Source organism: Carassius gibelio, chromosome B4 (assembly GCF_023724105.1).
Source record: "Carassius gibelio isolate Cgi1373 ecotype wild population from Czech Republic chromosome B4, carGib1.2-hapl.c, whole genome shotgun sequence".
Taxonomy (NCBI): Eukaryota; Metazoa; Chordata; class Actinopteri; order Cypriniformes; family Cyprinidae; genus Carassius; species Carassius gibelio.
Window position 1 is genome coordinate 2,533,421 of NC_068399.1, and position 23,482 is coordinate 2,556,902.

A 23,482-nucleotide genomic window follows, 5' to 3' on the forward strand; every position below is an offset into this window, starting at 1 on the left:
ATGATCTGATATTAACTTTTGCATGGATTTTATTGAAAAGAGCTTAGGCTCATGTAACCAGTCATTTCACAGTGTGTATGTGAAATGCTGAGGTACCGTAGTAGTTTTGTAATCATCGCTCAGATCGTCTTCAGAATCAGTGAACGCTTGTTCATAAGCATCCAGCTTGTCGAAGAAGTACTTAAAAACATTTTCGGTGTAACGGCCACGGTTCAGCTCTTCATCTTTGTGGCGTCCATCTTCATTGAATTCTGATATCAGCTAGAGCCGGCCAGAGCGCTGCATAATAAGTAGCCATGCTTCCCTCGGAGGGCAGGGGCAATAACAAAAGAATCTTATCCAGTATGGAAATACACACAGACAATGACACAACCATACTGCATGCTAGAATCTCCGAAAAACTAGCCGATTTCAACCTCAAAATGTATGTGTGATCTCAACTAACAGATTCTGCAAAAAAACGAAAATCACCAATTTAAAAAAAAAAAACGCTTCTTTCTCATTTTGCTCGAAAGTTGTGCTTCCGACTTGTGTCACTGGTTTCCATGACGGGTCACATTTAGAAACACCCATCAGTTTGAAAACACCCACAACATCAGAAACGCCACCTTAGGTCTCTGCAGAGCAAAAGTGTGCATTTATGACCTTCTGGGTGTTTTCAAACTGCTGGATGTTTTTAAATCATGCAATCAAAATGATCCCCCTTACCTAACCCCACCCCTAAACCAACCATCACTATGACATCAGCCAATCAGAGTCTAAAAACACCCTGATCTGGTTACTCCAATTACTTTCCTGCAGAGACCTGTACTTGACTTTTGCTCTCACATCCAGCATATATACAGTGGGGCTCGAAAGTTTGGGCACCCTTTGCAGAATCTGTGAAAATGCGAGTAATTTTCAAAAAATAAGAGAGATCATACTAAATGCATGTTATATTTTATTTGGTACTGTCCTGAGTAAGATATTGTACATAAAAGATATTAACATTTAGTCCACAAGACAAAAGAAATGCTGAAATTATTAAAATAACCCCACTCAAAAGTTTGGGAACCCTTGGTTCTTAGTACTGTGTTCTGTTACCTGATGATCCTCGACTGTCTTTCTGTTTTGTGATGGTTGTGTTTGAGTCCCTTGTTTGTTCTGAACAGTTAAACTGAGCAGCGTTCTTCAGAAAAATCTTTAAGGTCCTGCAGATTCTTCAGTTTTCCAGCATCTTTGCATATTTGAACCCTTTCCAGCAGTGACTTTATTATTTTTTATGATTTGTGTTAACTGAGAAGATGCGCAAATCCAATTCATTTTCAGCGTTTATTTGCGCATCTTCTCATTTAACAACAGCTCTGTGTAGTAACAACTGCTCTATGTGAAATCACGCACCTGAGGGAATTTACCGCTGATTAGAGAACCGGGTTTACTGAAGAGATGCGCATTAACGATCGGCCGATCGGAGTACCCCTATTTGTATTAACATAGTTTCACCTACAAACATAATGATTACATAATATCTAAAATGTATAAGAAAATTACAAAAACAAACCATACCGCTCTAAATCGTCTTGTGTTTTCAAGGTCTGTGCTGGAAATCTCTTGTCCATTAACATCCTCTGGTTTTGAACTGCACTTAAATTGATTTGATATATAGACCCTTCTTCAGTTACTATACATTATGGCATTTTTTTAAAAGGTGGAGATTGCCTTGACTGCTTTACTAACGCTAGCTAGCAAGTTTTGTTTGCTTGTTTTTTTAACTGACTGGAGAAAATTTGATTAATCTACAAGCTTCTTTTGCTGGTAAAGGACTGACTGCAGATCAGTGAATTCATTGTTGCCTCAGGAACCACTGAGCATTCCCGGTATCTCAAGGTACCATCTGGGAGTCTCTTAACTGTTTAGTAAGAGGAGTGATACACTGTTTGTCTTTGTTTGTAAGTAAAAGCACATTGAACACTGCTCTGCTCATTGAAGTCCTTGCCTCGACCCTTACCCACGAATCTGACAAAAGGTTTATGCAGTTCACAGTTATCTTCAAGAAACAGCAAGATTTGTGTCAAGCCCTTTAAAGTCAAGTTAAACATTTTATTGAAACTTTACCAGTACATCAAGATAATAGATAAGAACAGAAATAGCTAAAAGATAGACAAATACAATCCCTATTTATTTACTGACTAATACAATTCATACTTTTATCTTGTCTTTTGTGTGTGTGTGTGTGTGTGTGTGTGTGTGTGTGTTATTTGCTTAACATATATCTTAAAATGTAATAGTGGAAATTATTAAGTGGCATTGATTCAAATCTGATACTTCACTATTAGTCATGATACACATGTATTGTATAGGACTGCTGTGAAGAGGTCATTTTTAAATGTTTAGATATTTGGATATGGTCCGCAAAAAAAATATCAGCATAGCTGTAGACTAAATGAAGTAAAAGCCCAGAGCATCAATCTCATTGCCACTTCTGCCTGTAATGCCATGAATCCTCCCAGACTTCACATCAGTACTCACAGGCTGACCCAGGTGCTGACACTTGACCGAAAATGTTGTTGTTTTGCCTCTTCCTTTGGCAACCACAAATTCAAAACCCCCAAATCGGTTATAATGACTATTTGGCCACAGTTTTGCAGAGACAATTTTATCATCTTCATCAAGCAGAATTTCTTGATTGTAAGATCCTGCTGTGTTACCCACTTTAATCACGTGGGCACAGTGGAAAGTCACCTGGATTGAGTTTAGAGACATCTAAAAGGCACAAAAGCATTTCACGTAAATTAAGTAAAACTATTGTGATAAAAGATAATGATGCTACTATAGAATGAAACCAAAACACACACCGAGCTGTAAGTAATGTTCATCTTCTTAATGGAGGTGTAGGAGGCAGACTTAAAAGAGAAAACATCACCTCCTGTCCCACCCACAACCACTGCATGTTCTGAGAATGGAATTAAGAGAACGGTTATTCCTGTTTTAGAGCACTAAATAGAGTTAAATTCACACACAACTGTACTGGAAAACTAATTTGTCTGGCCACCTTTATTTCTAAAGCACTTTATACAGTACAGATCATGTCAAACTTCACAGAGATAAACAGGAAAAATTGCAAAATCAACTATTAAGATATTCAGATTCTGCTGTAACGCAACTGGAAAAGATATTGGTGTATTTAGCTCAAGTCAACTCAAGTGTTGGTTGTGTTTAGATCAATAACAGTGTGAAGTTCATCAATAGAAAACCAAATTCAGCTATATGCAGTATCCTGAGACATAAACTATTGTAATGGAAAATACTTCTTGGAGTGACCACTAGGTGTCAATGTGCAACTATGGTGCTCTTACCTGTTTCTGGTTTAGGAGCAGTAGAGTCTTTGGCTGCAAGAGAGAAATATGTTAAACTCAGGAGAATGTATGGTATTGGAGACTGACAGACAATGGTAGTTGAGTGAACATTGCTGCCTTTTGTAAAACTGCTGTGGTATCTTGTGCAGTGTTGATTATTATTAAGCTTCATTTCAATTCAGAGTTGCATCATTTCAGTTCAGTACCGGTGTTGATGTTGCAAGATGTGGTTCAGCTGAAAACGATAGTGCCACCATCCAGTTTAATGCAGTTCAAGTCAAACTTCAGGAGAACCACACTGCACACATGCGGTCTCTCTGTTACATGTTTTCATGTAGGGACGCTGTAACAATTTGTTATTTAAAACCAGTCACTGTCAATTTTCAGTCTGTTTTGATCTGCTCTGACATTTTCTCCCAAGTGTAAAATCATTTAAGGATCTCTTTTTTTTTTTTTTTTTTTTAAACAGGTAATCTTCACAGCTAATGTAGAAACTAGGGCCCTGTCCACACAGAGACTACATGCTTGGTTTCATGCTGCAGAAGCTACTGAGCCTATTAGTTTTACTAAAGCAAAATCAAAAAAGTTTGTATACAGCACACAATATTTATGCACATGCTCCAAGTCAATTTTTAATGTATCTCTGTGGCAGAATTACAGCACCACATACTGGACTGACATGTATAGTACATCGTTTTGAGTTGGTTTCAGCGGTTTCGTGTCCATGCAAATGAGATGACTTCATGTTTAAGAAAAAAAATAAAAAGGATAGGGAAATCTCTGGCTCCATGTGGATGTGGCCTCGATCAAATTACAGAAACACAGAAAACAAAGGAATGGAAAACAGAGCAGAACAGGACAACAACGGCTGTGTTTACACTTGGCATTAACATGTGTCCACATTCACATTGAAAAGATGAGTGTAAACACGCTTCTGATCAGAATGTTAGTCGATCAGTGTGTCTTGGTCCAGAGGTATTCGAGGACGCATTGTGATCATCAGATCTCAGTGTAATGTAAACGCAATCCAGTCATCATGACTGCATTTGCAAGTCAACATCATGCAAAACCTACGCAAAAACCACAATTCACCTACATCGAAAGGAAAGAAGGTGAAACAATATAAATTTTTAATTTGCAAAATTAAAATATAATTCATCCTTGATTCAACCTTGGTCATCGCTGAATAAACATTGAAATGCTGGCTGGGGTTGGATAAAATCAATATCACATCTGCACTCAGGCTATTCTGGACAAAAAAAGCACTTTTAGTTATACTGTTTAACAATACTATATTATATCAATATGATTCATAATAAGTCTCTGGGGTATATTTGTAGCAATAGCCAAAAATACATTGTTTGGTTCGTAACTACAGATTTTTTCTTTTACGCCAAAAAATTACTAGGACAGTGGTTTTCAACCTGTGGTCCGCGGCGTATTGCAGGTGGGCCGCCAATTATTTTCTGTTCATTTCCAGTCCATTCTAGGGCTGTGCGATTAAAAGAAAACATCCTAAAATCACGATTTGAGCGTGCGCATATGCCTAACTCCAGGTTCACACACTGTCTGTGATGCGCCTTTTTTCTGAGCCAATGTTGACGGATCAGAGCGTTCTCACTGCGGTAAAAGGCTAGAAATAAAAACTTGCGAAAATAATTCATGTCTAACACATGAGCATAGAGTGAATTTGTTAGTGAACAGGATGCAGTTTAAGTGAGAGGAGACACGTTTTAAGTGTGCACACTCTCTCCTCGCAAAGCAGCGTGTATCTGAGCAAGCACGACTGGTTTTGTGACAGAGCAAAGGAAATCTGCTGCGAACAGAGAGATTCGCACTCGTGCATTATTTTAATGTGCTTTCGCGTTATATTTATGCGCTCTCACTGCTGACCACATACACATACTGTATACACACTGCAAACACCTGAGGCACCGCTACAATTAATGAGCTCTATGAAGAATGCATGGCAAAAAAGAAAAAAAAGTCCCTGTATACAGGATTTTTTTATTTATTTATTTTTTTTGCCACAAGTCTATACATTTTTTTTACATCTTCACTATAGTGATAATTTTGACTTATGTCTGTTCTAGAGATGTTACAACTTTTTGATAAAGCTCTGATTGGTTTTCTTTTGGAAATATGTTTCAAATTAATCCTGAATGCATTTATGACTGTAAAAGCACAATTGCAAAATTGATCAAAAAATCAAAAAATTGATTTTTTTTTTTTTGTCCATATCGCACAGCCCTAGTTTATTCAATAAATATAGTTTAAAATCTAGCTTCTGAGTACTAAGTTATTAACCCAACAATAGCGGGGTCAGTTAATATTTTTGAAGTGGGTCGCGCAAACATATGTGTTTGGTTGTGTGGGCCGCGAGTTGAAAAAGGTTGGGAACCACTGTACTAGGATATTAAGTCAAGATCATGTTCCATGGAGATATTTTGGACATTTCCTACCGTAAATATATAAACATAAGTTTTGATCAGTGATATGCAATGCTAAGAATTCATTTGGACAACTTTAAAGGAGATGTTCTCAATATTTTGTTTGGAAATCTTATTTATTCAGCTTTCAGATTAACGTATAAATCTCAACATTTAAAAACTGACACTTAAGACCAGGGTCACATAAGAGACAGATACTCATACAATGGAAAATCTCTTGAATTTTAGGGGCATACAATTGTATTCTATAGACTCCATCACGTTGTTGTGTGAATGGCACAGTTGTAAAATCCAAACACTGACTTTGTGACAAACACTGACAAATGGACAAATAAAAAGATAATGCATAACAATTTGTACTTACCCAGTGGGAGTCTAGAGCTGACGGTATCGCTGGCTTCACTCACTCCCACTTTACCTACAATCCTGTAGCGGATCAAGTACTGCGTTCCAAACTTCAATCCAGTCAGATTAAAGTCTTCACTAGCTGTGTCTATGACAAGCCACGGTTCCTCAGCTCCAGCATTTGCTTTCACCTCCTTGTACTCTACTCTATACTTCACTGTTTCTCCAGTTGGAGACCTACGCAGTTTCAGGAACACAGTTTGGTCCAGAACATTCTTCACTATTGGTGGGGATGGCTTGGATACGGGCTGGAACTTTTTATCTGTCAGTTTCCCTTTTTCATACAGATAGATGGAGGAGCCTGGATTGGAGGCATCAGAGATGGTGGAAATAATGAAGTGGATTGTCTTCTCGTCTTTATTGGCCTCTAAAAAATCTCTGAAGTGAGATAAATTTTCCCTCATTTTTGAAGTGACGTCATGGGGGTTGAACGGTTTTTGGACAGAGGATGTGAGGGAAAACTTATGTTCCCCATCTAACTCCGTAAAGTTGACAGATTTCAGAAACTCAGGGTTGAAAGATATGGGTCTTTGTACTTCAGAGATGTGAAGGTCAAGCACACCACAACATCAATATCAGGATCGAGGAGGCTGATGATGAGCCCGTCTGAATCTTCAATTTTGATCTCCTTCAGAGTCTTGGTGTACGAATCCATCAGGTGAAGTTCAGACTCTGTCTCATGTAACCACTGGTTAAGCATATCAGCATTAAAAGGGGAGAGGTAGTGGATCTTTAGGATGTCATCCAGTGACTTTTCCTCCATCCCACCTCCTCGAATAGCAGGCAAGACTCTGGCCAGTGCTTTCTGGAGGGCCAGCCTGTAAATACTAACAGAGTTCTGAAATAAGCGCAGCCTCTCTTTGATGTCGCTGAAAATATTTGCCATTGGTTTTCTGGACAGGTCATTGCATTTCCTCTTGACTTCTTCCAGATCCTCTATCATATGTTCTGCATTGGAAATGAGATGCGTGCTGATTTCTCTTACCAACTGAGCTGCTGCTGTATCCAGTAGAGAAAGAGGATAGAGCCAGACTTTAATTGGCACTGCATTCTGTGAATCCTCCCCCAGCAGAGTAGGGAGCTTCTTGTACACCTCTTGGGCCTCCATGTATGTGGTGGGGTTCTGCTTAAGATGGACATCACCATGAAAAGTGCAGGTGATATTCTTAGCCTTCTCAATATGACCTTCTGTCATTTTTACACCTCCTTGACCATCAATGGAAAATCCAGGAAAGGACTTGACCATGACATTCAGTTCTCCCTCGATCTCCTGGTGGTTTTCACCATCTGAAAACGACCGATCAAACACCATGAAGGCTTGAGCTCCGTACAGCACAGCTGTGATCACATGAGTTGCAGTTTTCTGCTCAAACACCTGAGGGTAGGTGACCTGGCCAAGCTGGGTTATATTTAGCTGTTCAAATTTTGAGGTTTCACGGTAAAACATTGTTACTCTGGACTGTTGGTTTGAGGATTTGGTGTCATGCAGGTATTTGGCAGATCCTCCCACCTCCACCAGTCCTCCCAAGAAACTGGCCTTCAGGGAAGCATTTACATCCAGGAGACTGGACTTACTAGAGAGAGAGTCAGAGCTACTGAACTTTACATCTGTCATGAGCTGTGGACGAGTGTCCAAATCTTTAATCATTGATGTCTTATCCCACAGAGTAACACCTGGATTGAGAAATGGCTTTAACAATTACGTACGAGGACAATATACAACTGAAGTTTATTGTCTAAAATAATTTAATATGGGTGCTTATTCATTTTGGGCCGCGTTTATCTACCATAGAAATTAGTGCAGATTCGTGCATAGAAATCAACTTATGACAGAGTTCACGTGTGATTCATGAAACATTTGAATGCCGCCAATCTCATCATGCATACGAATGATTGCACATTGATACATTTAAATATCACGGTACTAAAAACACCCGGTTTATAAGCCTTGCCCCTAGAGTCTACGACACGGAGAAATGAAACCCGGCCAAAAAGAGCAAGTAAACTCATGAAAGAGAAATTGAGCTTACTCAAAAAACATGTTAACCTAGTAATTCCATACAGTTAGGTTACATTAATTTATGTCTTTTATATTTATATTAAAATACTGGTAAATATAAACCATCTGTTTAATTCTCCTCAGTCTACAACAAATGTTTGAAATTTAACGGTATTCAAAACACAACAACAATGAAAAATAAGTATAAACAGTTTTTGCAGTAGCCCAGCTCTACGCATGTCTACGCAACTCAACTCGTGATTAGAGAGTCTAACCCTGCATTTCAATGTGCATACTATCCATGGTAGATTAGAATAAGTGTGTAGTATAGTATGCTGAAAAGAGGGTGTCGAAATTCCCTATATGGACCACTTTTTACAGTAAAATTTTAAAGTGTTGATCCATGCAAACTTTAACAACTAATATACTTTGGAACAGGATTGAGTTCAGAACTACAAACTGACTGATGGTTAAGTAATGAGATTTAGGTAAAGGGGACTGCATTACTTATGATCAACATTTAACCTGATAAAAATATTTATTTAATGTTATCCATATTATATTTCATCTACAACATCAATTTGAACTTTTATAAACATTTAATTTTTCAAAAATATATAACCGTACAGAGGTTGGCAACCTATGGCACGTGTGCCAACAGTGGCACGCAGAGGGATAATCGCTGGTACGCAAGCCATAGGGAAAACTGCATACTGACGTACATCTTGAGGTAATAACTTCTCATAGTCACACAGCCTGTTAGGAGCTACAAATACTATTAAAGTGTGAGAATTAACTTGCTCTAGTGTATGGATGCGTGCATTCAAATCAGAGCCTCAGCAGTCTTATAGCACTCGAGTTGGCCAATCAAAACAAAGTACTGTATTTTCCGGACTATAAGTCACACTTCTTTTCACATTTTGGCTGGTCCTGAGATATAGTTAGGTGTGACTTATTTATCCAAATTAATTTGACATGAACCAATAGAAAACATTACCGTCTACAGCCCCGAGAGGGCGCTCTATGCTGTAGACGGTAATGTTTTCTATTGGTTTTTGGTTCTCAATAAATGCGACTTATAGTACAGTGCAACTTTTTCCTCGTCATGATGTATTTTTGGACTGATACGACTTATACTTAGGTGCGACTTATAGTCCGAAAAATACGGTAGGCGGGGTAAATAATCTTCATCTGTTTCTCTCTAGAAACAATGAAGCAGAGTTTAGTTAATTAAAATACAGCGATTTTACCCCCCCTCCTGTCTGAGAAATATAATGTAATGATTCAGTATAAATTAATAAAAGTCAAGTGGCAGCTTTGACAGCAAGTTTATGAGCTTCTGAATGTTACTTTTTGCACAGTGCGATGTCAGATCTGTTTCTGTGAGTGGTGTGTGTGTGTGTGTGTGTGTGTTTGTGTAAGTTCGTAATAATTAAAGCAGTGCATTAATATAGAACAGTGATTAAATTGTATGGTTTTAATGCATTGGCCTTAAAACCAATAGGAAAAGTAAAAAAACCCCCTGAAATTTATGAAAAAATATTTTTGCATTAAAATCGTGGTGGCGGAGGTGGGAGGTGGCTATTGAAACATGAGTGTTTAATACTTTTAGGACGTAGTATGAGTAGGCGAATTGGGGCTCAAGCTATATTCAAGTTAATTGAATATATTTTAAATATAACTGAAGATCTCTCAAACACTATATAATATTTGTTAATGATTGATTAACTAAAGTTATTATTATGTTTCCATACTTTTATTTTGTGGTTCCACAGTTTGGTGAAGACGTGGGGGATAGGTGGAAGTTAAATGATTTAGTAGAAGGTAGTTACACCACCTGGAATGAAGGATTCATTGCGGCAGTCGTACAGCATTCCAGGAAACAGAGGTCTTCCAAGGGCTGCCATTTCAGTGGGGACTGATTCCATGACTGCAGTAAACAACAATGAACAGAGAATATTTGGACATTTGTAAATCAAAATTAAATAATTTTTATCATTCTAAAGTTCATCTTAAAAACCTAGTTTTATTAAAAGGTAGGTGTAGGGAAAGTATTGGAAACTTATTATCATCTTTACTTGATTTGTCAAAGGTTATCTATAGATTGTTGAACAGTCAGTATTATATATCTAAGTTGTCACTGGTTACAATGTTACGGTAACACTTTAGAATAATGGTCTATTAGTTAATGTTAGACAATTCATTAATCAACATGAACAAACAATGAACAATACATTGTCATGATTCTGCCCTCGTGTCCTTGATTTTTCCTAGTCTTGAGGCAGGATCATGACAGACCCATGTTTTGTGTACAAGCGCATGGCCTTGTCTTTGGGCCATGTGCTTGTGTTGTCTCGTTCCCTTGCCCCGCCCCCCTTGTTAACCTAGTCGTGTCTTGATTGTCCTATCTGTAACACCTGTCGTGTCTTGATTAGTACCCCTATTTAGATCTCCTAGTGTGCTCTGTCTTGCGTCGGTTCATTGTGTTACTTATGTGTTTCTCAGATGTGTTCCACACTTGTGATTGTATCCTGTATCCTGTATACCGTGAGTGTTTGTTTATAGTTAGTGTTTAGTGTCTTTATCTGGTCAGCCCTGTCTTGTTTGGTTTTAGTCCTTACCCTAGGTATTGTTTTCCCCCTCGTGGGTTTTTGTTTTCCCTTTTTGTATTTAATAAACCCTTTTGTGTTGAATCCTGTCTGCACTTGAGTTCCTCCCTTGCAAACCCTGACAGAATGAACCGACCCCCAAGGAACTCAGCAGACAGGAGGCAATGCTGGATGGCATCAGCCAGCCAGCGAGATGGTTTTGAGGGCTCTCGCCTTGTGGTGTTCCGGGGGACCAGGGGAGGTCGTTCCGGAGCGAGCGGGCGAGAGGAGGAGCCCCAGAGGTCCCCACCTACCCAGCTGCTGGCGATCCCGGAGGGTCGTGTCCTGGCCGTGGCAACCCTGGGGGGTCAGGCAGGCCCCTCCCAGAGTCCTGAGGTGCCCTCCTCAGCCAGCAGTCTCCCCATGAAACGAGGGAGACGGTTTTCATGGGAGTCGGCTTCAGAGTCTTCGGCGTCCGAGTCTGCCCTGTCCGAGACCAAACTCCCCCAACCCGCCTCTGACCCAGCTGTAGCCTCTGCACCGCGCCCGAGGAGGAAGAGGAAGAAGAAGGGGCCTGCCGGTCCTGTGACCCTGTCTCCTCCCGAGTCAGCAGCGGTGAGCGTGCCTGAGCCAGCAGCGGTGAGCGCTGGCGTGCCCGTGCCAGCAGCGGAGAGAGCTGGCGTGCCCGTGCCAGCAGCGGTGAGCGCTGGCGTGCCCGTGCCAGCAGCGGAGAGAGCTGGCGTGCCCGTGCCAGCAGCGGAGAGAGCTGGCGTGCCCGTGCCAGCAGCGGAGAGAGCTGGCGTGCCCGTGCCAGCAGCGGAGAGAGCTGGCGTGCCCGAGCCAGCAGCGGTGAGCGTGCCCGAGCCAGCAGCAGTGAGCGTGCCCGAGCCAGCAGCAGTGAGCGTGGCCGAGCCAGCAGCGGTGAGCGCTAGCGTGCCCGAGCCGGGAAAGAAAGCTGTATGCAAGTCGGCAGTCGTGAGAGCGGAGGAGAGAGCCGCGGCCGACTCTGCAGCAAAGACTCTTGTACAGTCGGTTTCATCTCATAAGGAGATGCCTATTGTCCTAGCTGCTAAAGCATTTTCTGATTATTTGTCCCGTCTTGTCCAAATTTTAGAAATCCCCGTCAGTCCTGTCTTGTCCCCTGACCCTGTCCCCAGAAGTCCCAAATGTCCAGCCGTTGTCTCCCCGTGTCCAGTAGATGTTGTCCCCCCGTGTCCAGTAGATGTTGTCCCCCCGTGTCCAGTAGATGTTGTCCCCCCGTGTCCAGTAGATGTTGTCCCCCCGTGTCCAGTAGATGTTGTCCCCCCGTGTCCAGTAGATGTTGTCCCCCCGTGTCCAGTAGATGTTGTCCCCCCGTGTCCAGTAGATGTTGTTCCCCCGTGTCCAGCTGTCGTCTCCCCGCGTCCTGTAAGTCTTGCTCCGCGTCCCGTAAGTGTTGCCCCGCGTCCCTTGTCTGCTCCTGTCATGTCCCCTGTCAGTTGTCCTGAGACCCCTCCCCGCCCCTCACCACCCAGACCTGCCCGTACCCCCCGTCGTCAGCCTTCGTCCTGTCCTCCTAAGATTCCTACCCCACCCCCCCGCCCTGGTCTGTCCCCCATGAACTTTGTGGTCCCGCCCCCTCCCCTTCCCTGTTTGTTTTTTTTGTTATGTCACCCTAACCCTGCCGTTGTGTACTCATGTTTGCCTTTGTTGTTATTTGTCATGTCCTGTTGGTTTGTGTCTGTGTCCCAGTCTGTCATGTCAGTTGTGTCCCGTGTTTGATGTTCCCTTGAGGAGCGTCTGGAAGCCGCTCCTTAAGGGAGGGGTTCTGTCATGATTCTGCCCTCGTGTCCTTGATTTTTCCTAGTCTTGAGGCAGGATCATGACAGACCCATGTTTTGTGTACAAGCGCATGGCCTTGTCTTTGGGCCATGTGCTTGTGTTGTCTCGTTCCCTTGCCCCGCCCCCCTTGTTAACCTAGTCGTGTCTTGATTGTCCTATCTGTAACACCTGTCGTGTCTTGATTAGTACCCCTATTTAGATCTCCTAGTGTGCTCTGTCTTGCGTCGGTTCATTGTGTTACTTATGTGTTTCTCAGATGTGTTCCACACTTGTGATTGTATCCTGTATCCTGTATACCGTGAGTGTTTGTTTATAGTTAGTGTTTAGTGTCTTTATCTGGTCAGCCCTGTCTTGTTTGGTTTTAGTCCTTACCCTAGGTATTGTTTTCCCCCTCGTGGGTTTTTGTTTTCCCTTTTTGTATTTAATAAACCCTTTTGTGTTGAATCCTGTCTGCACTTGAGTTCCTCCCTTGCAAACCCTGACATACATGTATTACAGCATTTATTAATCTTTGGAAATGTTAGTTAATGAAAAAAACAGTTATTCGTTGTTAGTTCACACTTATTCACAGTGCTTTAATTAATGTTAACAAGCAAAACTTTTGATTTGAATAATGCATTAGTAAATGTTGAAATGAACATCAACTAAGATTAAAAAATGCTGAAGAAGGATTGAAGATCATGTTAAATCGAAAGTAGTTAACTAACATTAACTAATGGTCCATTATTCTAAAGTGTTACCAATGTTTCTACAATGTTTCAGATCAACCTTACGATGGTTTTCAAGCCATCTCCAAATATGATATGAATTTGGATAAAAAATAAGGATAAAATCTGATTATGTTGGCAGTCTGAACATAGCCTTAGCTCTGCAGATAATTCTTGTGGTTGTTGCTTTTCAGCTGTTAAACCATGCATGTATAGACGGGTGTGCCTTTCCAAATTATCTTCATTCAACTGAATTATCCACAAAGTTACTCCATTCAATCTGTAGAAACATCTCAAAGAAGATAAAGAGTAATTCGATAATATTGAGCTCAAGTTTTAGTGTTATATAAAATGGTCTGAGTACTTCTGTAAAATATGTGTTCGCAAAGAGATGCAGCACATACAACTGAAGTTATTTTATATGAAGTAAATTTTGGTATGTTAATAGTATTTTTTTTACCAAACATCAACACCAAAATACCAGCAAACTCTGTAATTGGAAATTATCTTTAAATGCGGCACCATTTTCTTCATCTGAGAATTATGAATGAGTTTTAGTTTCACCAATCCTATTTTTGGGTTTTTAGTTACTATGGAGCCCCAGACACAACAAGAAAGATTGTTTATATAGAGGACACAAATTAATCGTTCCCACGACTAACTAATTCCTCATCTCGTTTGAAGTCAACTGTGTGCACAATTTATTAATCCGTTCTGATTTGTGAATTTGTTACCAGACTATGTCCCAGTACAGTACTGTCATACTTTATTCAGAAGAGTAGAAATAGTGGTCTTTTCTCTGTATGCAAAAAGTTAGTAAAACTTACCCACAGTTTTACTATTTATAACGGGGGAACAAATAAGTAAATTATGGGAATGAATTGTTCATTTGTGGCCACGATATGATTTTTTATTTCCTGCATTTTAGCTCCGCAGTTCTGTAAATTACTGTAAACTTCAGAGTTTTACATTAACTTACACAATAATAAATAAAATGAATGGATAGAAAACAAGACAAAACAAAAAAAGAGCACCGACAACCTTTTTCTACTGTGGCCACTACCTTTCCTTCTGGTTATCTTGCGTAATTTACACTGGACTGAGTCTCCTCTGTTCATTGTTCTGTGTTGCCTTTACATAGATGTGTTGCTCCCTGTGATCTTCTGTGTACTCTGTTTATTAAGTTTATTAAAGACTGTTCTTCGTTTGTTCGAGTTGTTCAATGTGCATGTTATTAATTCAACCATAACATGACAAAGTAAAATGGAAAAAAAACACAACAGTGATTTCACGCCATGTGACAAAAATATCAGAATGTGCTGCTTTCTGTGATTCACTTTCAAAGACACACTCAATCATCAGTTTGATCACAACATGAAGAGCTTTTAAGAAGATCATCAAAAATGATTTCAGCACAGCATTGAAGAAGCACAAAGTGACACATGTTGAAATACTCACCTCAAGTATTTGTAGATCCTTCTTTTTCTCCTCTGAATCGTTTTGTTGAACAGCAGCTCTGAGAAGTTTTTGACTTCTACACAACAATCAACTGTTTTCAGGTCGAGATGGGAGAATGTGAAGACAGTCAGACGTCAGCAAAAATACTCAATCGGTGCTTCTCATTTCTTATTTGTGCATCCTCGTTTCCTTTCCACACATCTCAGCTCCACCCCTTTAGGAGAGCAAGATGCCCTTTAAAAAAAAAAAAAAAAAGAGATGTAAGGTTTATTCAAAGTGCAAAAGAAAAACACAAATGAAAACTATTACGATAGATGTGAAGGGGAAAGAGAATATATATGTGCGCCAGGTTTTTCAACAAACATTTACACCTGTGTATATTTACTCATGACTCAGAAGACTTCCTCCTTGTTCCTTCACTCCTTCAGTGCATTTAAAGAATTGAGATGTCCTCCAAGATGGCTAACTTTAATCAGTTTCCAGGTCACAGGCTCAATGTCATAGTTATGAATTTATTTTGTTGTAATAATTAGCTTAAACAATTAAACAACTACATAATTTATAAATAATTCCTACACAATTTAAATAATTCCTTAAAAATAAAATAAAACAGAATAGCAAGTGCTGTAAAATAATATGAACTGCTAATACATAAATATATACAAAGAAATAATAATAAACTACAGGGTCTAAGAAATATGTCCCTGAAACTGCAGACTTCAGTATTGAAGGAATACCGTTCACCAGGCGTATTGAAAATGCACTTTCATTCTCTGCCAGCAGGAGGCGCTTTCAGAACGGCAGAAATAATGCGGTTTCTAGAGAAGACAAAGCACTTTATCACTACGTCACAGACACACTAGTGTTCCCAAAGCAGATGAACTTATAGTGGTTACAGTCATCCAGGGTTAAATCACATTCAAACATATTAGATTTTTACTCAATATTTACACTGAAGTTCGCAGGTGGGCTGTAAAGGGGTGTGACATTTCCCGACTCAACACACACTGGCCCAGCTAAACAATCACAGCACATTTTGTATTTCAGAAAGCGGGCCTTTATTTGATACAGGTACTGTATCAAAGGTGTTGTAATAATATAAGTGCTTTTAGAACAACCTTGTATGAGAACCTGTTATAGTACACCCCCAAAACAAAATCAAGACCATTTAGAGAAAATAACAAGATACACAAAATACATCATGGTATGTGGTATAATGACATTTTTAATGAACGGTCAATGACTCGAGCTTGGTGGTGGAGGAGAAGAGAGAAAGGGTAGAGGGGGAAGATGAATGAGGAGAGACGGCGATTGGTGTTGCATGCTCTTTCTTTGAGATCTTCTCTCCAGATGTTTTATTTTGTGTTCTGCCTTAGCAGGATTACTATCCTTACTAAAGTAGGTACTTGTTTTTAATAATTAATACCTTAATGGCTACTAAAAAAAGTATAATCTATGTAGTTTGAATGTGTGTAACATGCTGATGTAATACATCCGGACTACAGTCATTTCTTTCAGTCAAATTATCATGATTTAAAACTAATTTTGTAGCCAGAGGTGCAAAACACCTCGATAGAAGGACAAAGGAGCACCTTTTTTAAGAGTTAGTATTAGCTTTTAACAAACACTTAACCTTCTTATTTCATTTGTAAACTTGTTGTGTATATAGTGAATATTTTTGTTGATTACTTTTGTCATAGTAAGATCATCTCTGAATTTTTATTTATTGCTATTTGAAAAAATTACTATTTTGAACATTAAATCATATTTTCACACATTCAGCCTCTGTGCATCCCTACGATCACCACCAGAGGGAACTATCAACGGAGTACTATCTTTTCAGACTTCATATCCCACAATGCCCCATGCTTGAGACTAATCACCTGCACAGGTGTTTCCCGTTGCCCGGCCTATTTAAGCTGTGCCTTCCCTGCCCTCAATGTGAAGTCTTGTTTTGCCCTGCATACATTTCTGTGTTTAATTACCTGGACTGTTTACGACTGATTGCTGCCTTCCTATTCTGACCCTGCCTGCCTATTGTTTGTCTGCCGCCTGTCTCGACCCTGATTACGAACTCTGTTTATGAATCTGCCCAGTCTGTGTTGTACCTGATGGCAGTTACTGATCTACGCCTGTTTGACCTGCCTTGTGAACTAATAAAGCTGCACATGGATCCCAACGCCACTGTCTCTGTGTTACACCTTTAAACCTTTTTAGTTTATCCCCTTTAAAAAATTGTGAATCTGTAAACTAGCATAAAAGTGGCCCTTTAACAAACATCAATATACAATCTCACACAGATACATATTGGCTAGTGTACATACCGTATTTTTCAGACTAAAAGTCGCAACTAAGTATAAGTCACATTAGTCCAAAAATACATCATGACGAGCAAAAAAACATATAAGCTGCACTGGACTATAAGTCACATTTATTAAGAACCAAGAACCGAGTGAAAACATTACCATCTACAGCAGCGAGAGGGCGCTCTATGTCTTCAGTGTAGACTACAGCAGCACAGAGCGCCCTCTCGCGGCTGTAGATGGTAATGTTTTCTCTTGGTTCATTTCTCTCAGTTCATGTCAAATTAATTTTTATAAATAAGTCGCACCTGACTATAAGTCGCAGGACCAGCCAAACTATGAAAAAAAATTTGACTTATAGTCCAGAAAATACGGTAGTGTGCATAGTGCATATTAGTCTATTAGACTAATTTTACTTTCCTATTTGTTTTATTTTATGTGTAATATTCATTTGAATTAAATGTGTTATTTAACTACATTTGTGTTAAAACCAAGTATTTGTAAAGAATCATGTTGGAGGATTTCGATATAAACCAAGAGGAGACTGGATTTTTTATTTGCTAAGGTAAGGAAACTTTACTTCCTTTGTTTATGGAAGCAAACTCGCCAGACTAGCATATCGCGTATCGGCGGGCGCTGCGTATACGTGCTGTGTTATCCGCCAGAACAGCTTCCACGTATGACAGATAAGGAAGTGAGAGAAAAGTGCCTATTGTGTTTGAAATATGAATATTTTTCTAACAAAAATGCATGGATTCCCTACATGAGGCCTTTATTCACCATCAAATAAAGGTATATCCAACCATTGGTGGCAGTTAATTTGAAGCAGCGGACTTCTTAACCTGCACCCCAACACGGGCGTCCTGACTCCCCTTTTTTTCACTTGTCAATATTTAGCTGAGCTGCAGCTAGTCAGCTGATGGAGGTGGAATCATAGCGACCGCCTTTTTTGTTGTTCGTTTCATTTTTCAACAGTTTTTATATATGTGAGTGTGTTTTATGTTGAATATGAATGTATCTGCATGATTACCATCTGTTTGAGTGCAAATCAGCTCATAGAGTGTGTAGAGTGTGTGTATGAATAGTGTGATTTATTTACTTTATAATCTCTATAACTGGCCATCAGCACATTAACACATGATAATTGACTATATGAACAGAAATAATTGTAAATGCTGCATTTCTAGCAATCTCAGGATGTTCTGTAATTGGCAAACAAAGTTAAATCTTTTTTTATTTTTCTTACCTAAATTATTCTTAGTGTATTTTTCTAGTGCTCAAATCATTTATATGGTGTCTTGTTTCTGTCTATTGTTAGTAATTGGAAACAAATATGCAGTGGTATGTTTAATGACTAAAATGGTTTGTAGAAGCCTTCAATTCAGTTAGTAAGTATTTTTAATATTGGGGGGCAGGAGTCTCATTTTTCATGGTATCTTCTTTAGATTTGAAATAGAAACTCATGAGACATTTGACTTTCAATCCATTTCTTTTCTAGATTGCTCCAGAACTGATTTCCTGTATTTTTATATCAAACAAAAAAAATTCAGTGTGGTAAAAATATTTTTGAGGCACTTCAGTCAGTGTCTGTAACTTAAATTTTTTTTTGAGTATTATCAATTCTGGTGGATAAAAAGTACAGCCCAAAGAGTCTTTTTTCCAAAGACACCAAAATTATGTGTTTAACACACTGAAGAAAGGAACTGTTACAATTATAAGTTAGGTAGAGCACTTTTAGTTGTAAGTCCCATATTGGTGTGTGCTGGAAAACAGGTTAACCCTTTAGGCGCCTGGGGTTTTTTTTGTGTGTGTGTGAAAAACATGCTGTATATTGACATCATAGATCTAGAGAATTAGAAAAATATTGGGGATGACCGAACGTTTATTTGGGGTTTAAATATATTCATATGACGTCATCAGCTATCTCGGATTTCATAATATTCAGGAAATAGTAGATATCAAATCGATGTTTGAACTTATTTGTAAGCCAACAATAAAACAGGAGAAAGTACTAAATAATTACTATATTACTACACTATATACTAGTAAAATGTATGTGAACAGTAGCCTACTTTTTGATCAGTTCATCAGTAATATTCAGGAAATGATAAGATATTGAATTTTTTAACTTAATTTTTTTTTTCTCATTCAAAATGATCAAGAAAAAAAAGGAAAAAGTATTAAATTATAACTAACTGCTATAGTAAAATGCATGCAATTTTTTGACCAGCTATCTGCCCAATCGGATATCTTGGTGACACAGCTGATAGTTCTTGAGAGAGTATGGTACCAATCTCTCATTGCATGGCACAGCTCAGAGCGCACCTTCTCCACCCAGACTGCACCTGTACTTGTCTTATCACGCACGATCATGAACAGCTCTCCTATGGACACTATGACCACGTTCACCACTGCCACCCGCATCCCCGTTGGGATGATGACTTGTTTATGCTTCGTGAACACTCTTGCTTTGCACGGTGGCATCATTGCACTGCAAAGATGCACCGGGACAAATACGACTATTACACAACCTACTGTCATTTCCAAAAGGCAAATATTCCCCTTCAGGGTCAGAATTGGTGAACAAAATTTGCAGCACATCCTCACGGTACAACTTTTTATTAGCCATTTGGTGATTTTCTCATCATTTTTAGTTGCTGCCATATTACTTGAATGCATTCTAAGTTTGGCTTTTATTTTCTCGTATTTGATTTATTATATTGGTCTTGTCGCTGTTCGTCACTTTGGTCAGCTTTGCTGTGTTTAAATTAGTCAAAATTTACACTCTATAAAACATGCTACTTTTAGGCCTCGTCCACACGGAGACGGAGCTTACCCCAATCCGATCTTTTTTTTTCCTCGTCTCAAGAAATATCCGCGTCCACACGAAACCACAAAATGATGTAGTATACATGCCAGACCAGTATGTGGCGCTGTAATTCTGACACAGAGATACACTAAAAACAGAGAAGAAGACTTGGACTATGCTCATAAACCTTGCGCGTGGTACACAATCGAACATGGAATAATACATTTATTAATCAGTGTTAATGTTAGTTAATAAAAAGACAATCGTTCAGTGTTTGTTCATGTTTTTGTTGCTGTTACGTGACGTAGAGGTTTCTGACTAGGGGGGAGACGTGGGCTGATGACGTCATCGTTCCAGAAAATATACTGATTAGCCGTCCAGACGAAAACGCAAAGACGGCGTTTTCAAATTTATCCACTCTGGGACCCGGTTTAAAAAAATAGCGGTTTCACCTTGCGAAAACGCCGGATCCGTGTGGACGACATGCCTATACGATGAAATATTTGTGCGTATTCACAGAAACGCGTCTCCGTGTGGACGGGGCCTTACTTTCAGATGTGTTTTGTAGAACAAAGACTGTAATATTCTGACACCTTAAAACAGTGGTTGTCGAAATGCTCTGGCAACAGCATTTGAGTGTGTGAATGTCAGTTACTTATTTTGCCAAATGCCACATCACTGAACAAGCCTGACAGGCAGATTCTCGCTGCAGAAATGGTGTTCTCAAAGTGGAGTCAGTGACAAAAAGTCAGGGTGTACGCGAAATAAATGTAGTTTTATGATCTCCGAAACACGCAAAACGCAGTCGGAATTCCAGAAATCAGTCAGAATGTAATTAAGTTTACTGTATAATGCTGAAATATGACAAGGAATATGGCAACCATTAGATGAATAAATCAAAAGTTGGTTAGTCTATGTGACTTTATACTGCAAAATATGAATCCTGCATGTTCTGCTGTCTCTGTGGCACAGACGCACAGTTTCATTTACAACACAAACACACACATAGAAGTGCACCTGATGCTCACAATGTTTTCAACATCAGCCTTCTCACCAAGAGGGCATTTTGAACAATATCTACAGAACTGCTATGAGATTTTTGTGGTTTTATTTGACAAAAACAATATACTGGATACACAGAAATTATGGAAATATCAAAATGGTTACATTTTATTTATTTAGAAAGATAATTTAAAAAAATTGTTGTTAAAGTCAAGTTGACCACATGTTTGATGAATTTACACTTCCCAAATCAACACTTGACTTGGCTACAATAAGAGCCCACAGATATAAAACAAAGAACATCACAATGTAAGTTAAAATGTTTAACTTAAGCTAAGCTAAAGCATGCTTGTGCAGGACATGAAGATACCAGAGCAATCACTGCCATTTTGCCCTAATAGCATAACAGTGGAAACAACTTAAAATATGCCGTCATTTTTTCTCATATATATAAGAGTAATATATCATTCCACACTGTAAAGGGTCTACTTTTATTTGTATACACTCACAATATGAAAAAAAATGTACTTTTGTAAAATAAAGAAAACAAACAGGATGCATGGTTTCTTTCTCGTCTGGAGACTATATAAATGTATGTGTGTGTGTGTGTGTGTGTGTGTGTGTATACTGCCCTTTTTATTTATTCATCAAAAATAAGACAAATTCCATGAAGTTCTGCGTTATACAGTAAATTCAGTTTTTATAAGGGTTTTTATGATAATTCTCTACATTTTTTAGATATTTGTAAAGTAAGACAGAAAGAAACTGTTTACTGGACAAGTAGACTTTATTGAAGATAATTTTCTCTCAGAACAGACTGTGACTAAAGGGAGAGAGCTGAGAAACCACTGGGTGTTTGTTTCTGGTTCTTCAAGGAAGAAACTGCAGACGTAGTCTTCCAAAAACCGGCTGTTGGTGGTTCACTTGAAATTTCATGGGGAAAACTCTCTTTTACAGCAGATCCCCTTTTCATGTGACTGTTAACATAAAGATACATAATCAAAACACTTAAATTACGTAATGTATAAAATATTCCCTGTTCTTCTACTGGAACAAATTGATCTGAAGTCTGTTTCCAAAACTGGACAGCAATCCGAGCAGCATTCAGTTCATCATTGACTAGAGCTAAACCTCTGTTCGTTCTCAATATGGACTTTTGTAGTCATGTGAAAGAACGAAAATCAAACTGTTTAGGAACAAGTGCAGCTGGTAAAGGTGAAGTTGTTTAATCATCCTCTGCTGAGATGTAAAGTGTAGTGGATCTCATCTAAGGCTTTATGAAAGTCAGTCGTAGTTGTTGTGCTTCTCTTTGTTCTTCATTCAGCAATTATTTTCATTAACAGCAGGTGTCCATCATTAAATACTCAATCAGCACTTATTGGTCATTAACTTTTTTGACACTCTTGAGTACAGACTTATATAAACACCAAGCGGTGATAATTTAACATTGAATATCTTTCAGTCTATGAAGCAACAGTCTGTTTTAACATGTCTTCACTTCCTCTTATCAGTAACTGGCAAACATGTCACTTTTCGCACATCATGTCTGACCATAGTAAAACTTGCAGCATCTAGATACGGTAATTTTAGCGCAGGAGGAAGAGTGAACATAAAAGTAATACAGTATGACATAACAGTATTATTCTATTATTGTGTTTAAAGATGTCATTTTGTAACATGTAAAACTTGTATATGTGCATGTGTTAATATCTATATGATGATATTTTATATGGTGTTAGCGTATAGGGGGGAAAACACCCGCTTGCGCTAAAATGTAATCAACTTTTTAAATGTCATATATTGAAGGGAATTGAGGATACTAATTAGCAAGCTAATTCTTTGCCCAATCTCGCTTGATACAAGACTTGAGCTGCTCAACAGTCCAATGTCATAACGGCCTGATACTTTTTATTTTATTTTTTTATGGCAAGCAATACATTTTCAATAGGAGACAGATGTGGACTGATCAAGCACATTCACTCTGTGTCTACGAAACCACACTGTTGTAGCATATGCAGAATGAGATCTGGCATTGTCTTGATCTAATAACTATGGACTTCCCACAAAGACCTCATCTTAATGACAGTCTGTGTTTCTGTACAGTCTCAATGTATTCCTTCTTGTTAATAGTTTGCATGTGTCTCGGATTAGACCTGGATGGTCCCTTCCTTTAGTCTTTGGGACTGAGAACTTGACATCCATTTTCCCCAGTAATAGAGATTCAAGTTGCATTTCTTGATACAGTGGCAGACTGTGTTAAGTAATAGGGGTTTTATTTAATACCACAGCATGACCGTTTCGAATGTAATGCCCTCCGAGTGCTCAAAGGTCATCCTGCCTTGCTCACATCAAGGGTAGACAAGTTCAGACTTAGAGAGCTGTCCTGCAGAGTTCAGCTCCAACCCTAATCAAACACAGCTGAACAAGCAATGTCTTCAGGATTACTAAGGCTACAGACAGGTGAGGTTTATTTTCAGGGTTGAATCTAAACTCTACAGGACAGCGCCTCTCTAGTACCAAACATGAAATTTGGCACAAAGTGATGAGCCACGATCCAGCTTTTCTTGCAAAGACTCAGATGTTCTTTTTATACCCAAACATGATC

General features: G+C 39.0%; 1 pseudogene; it reads right to left on the reverse strand.

The window, feature by feature from the left end:
• Positions 1-2,219: 2,219 nt before the first annotated feature.
• On the reverse strand, positions 2,220-14,933 carry LOC127955923 (cytolytic toxin-alpha-like; annotated as a pseudogene).
• Positions 14,934-23,482: the final 8,549 nt, after the last annotated feature.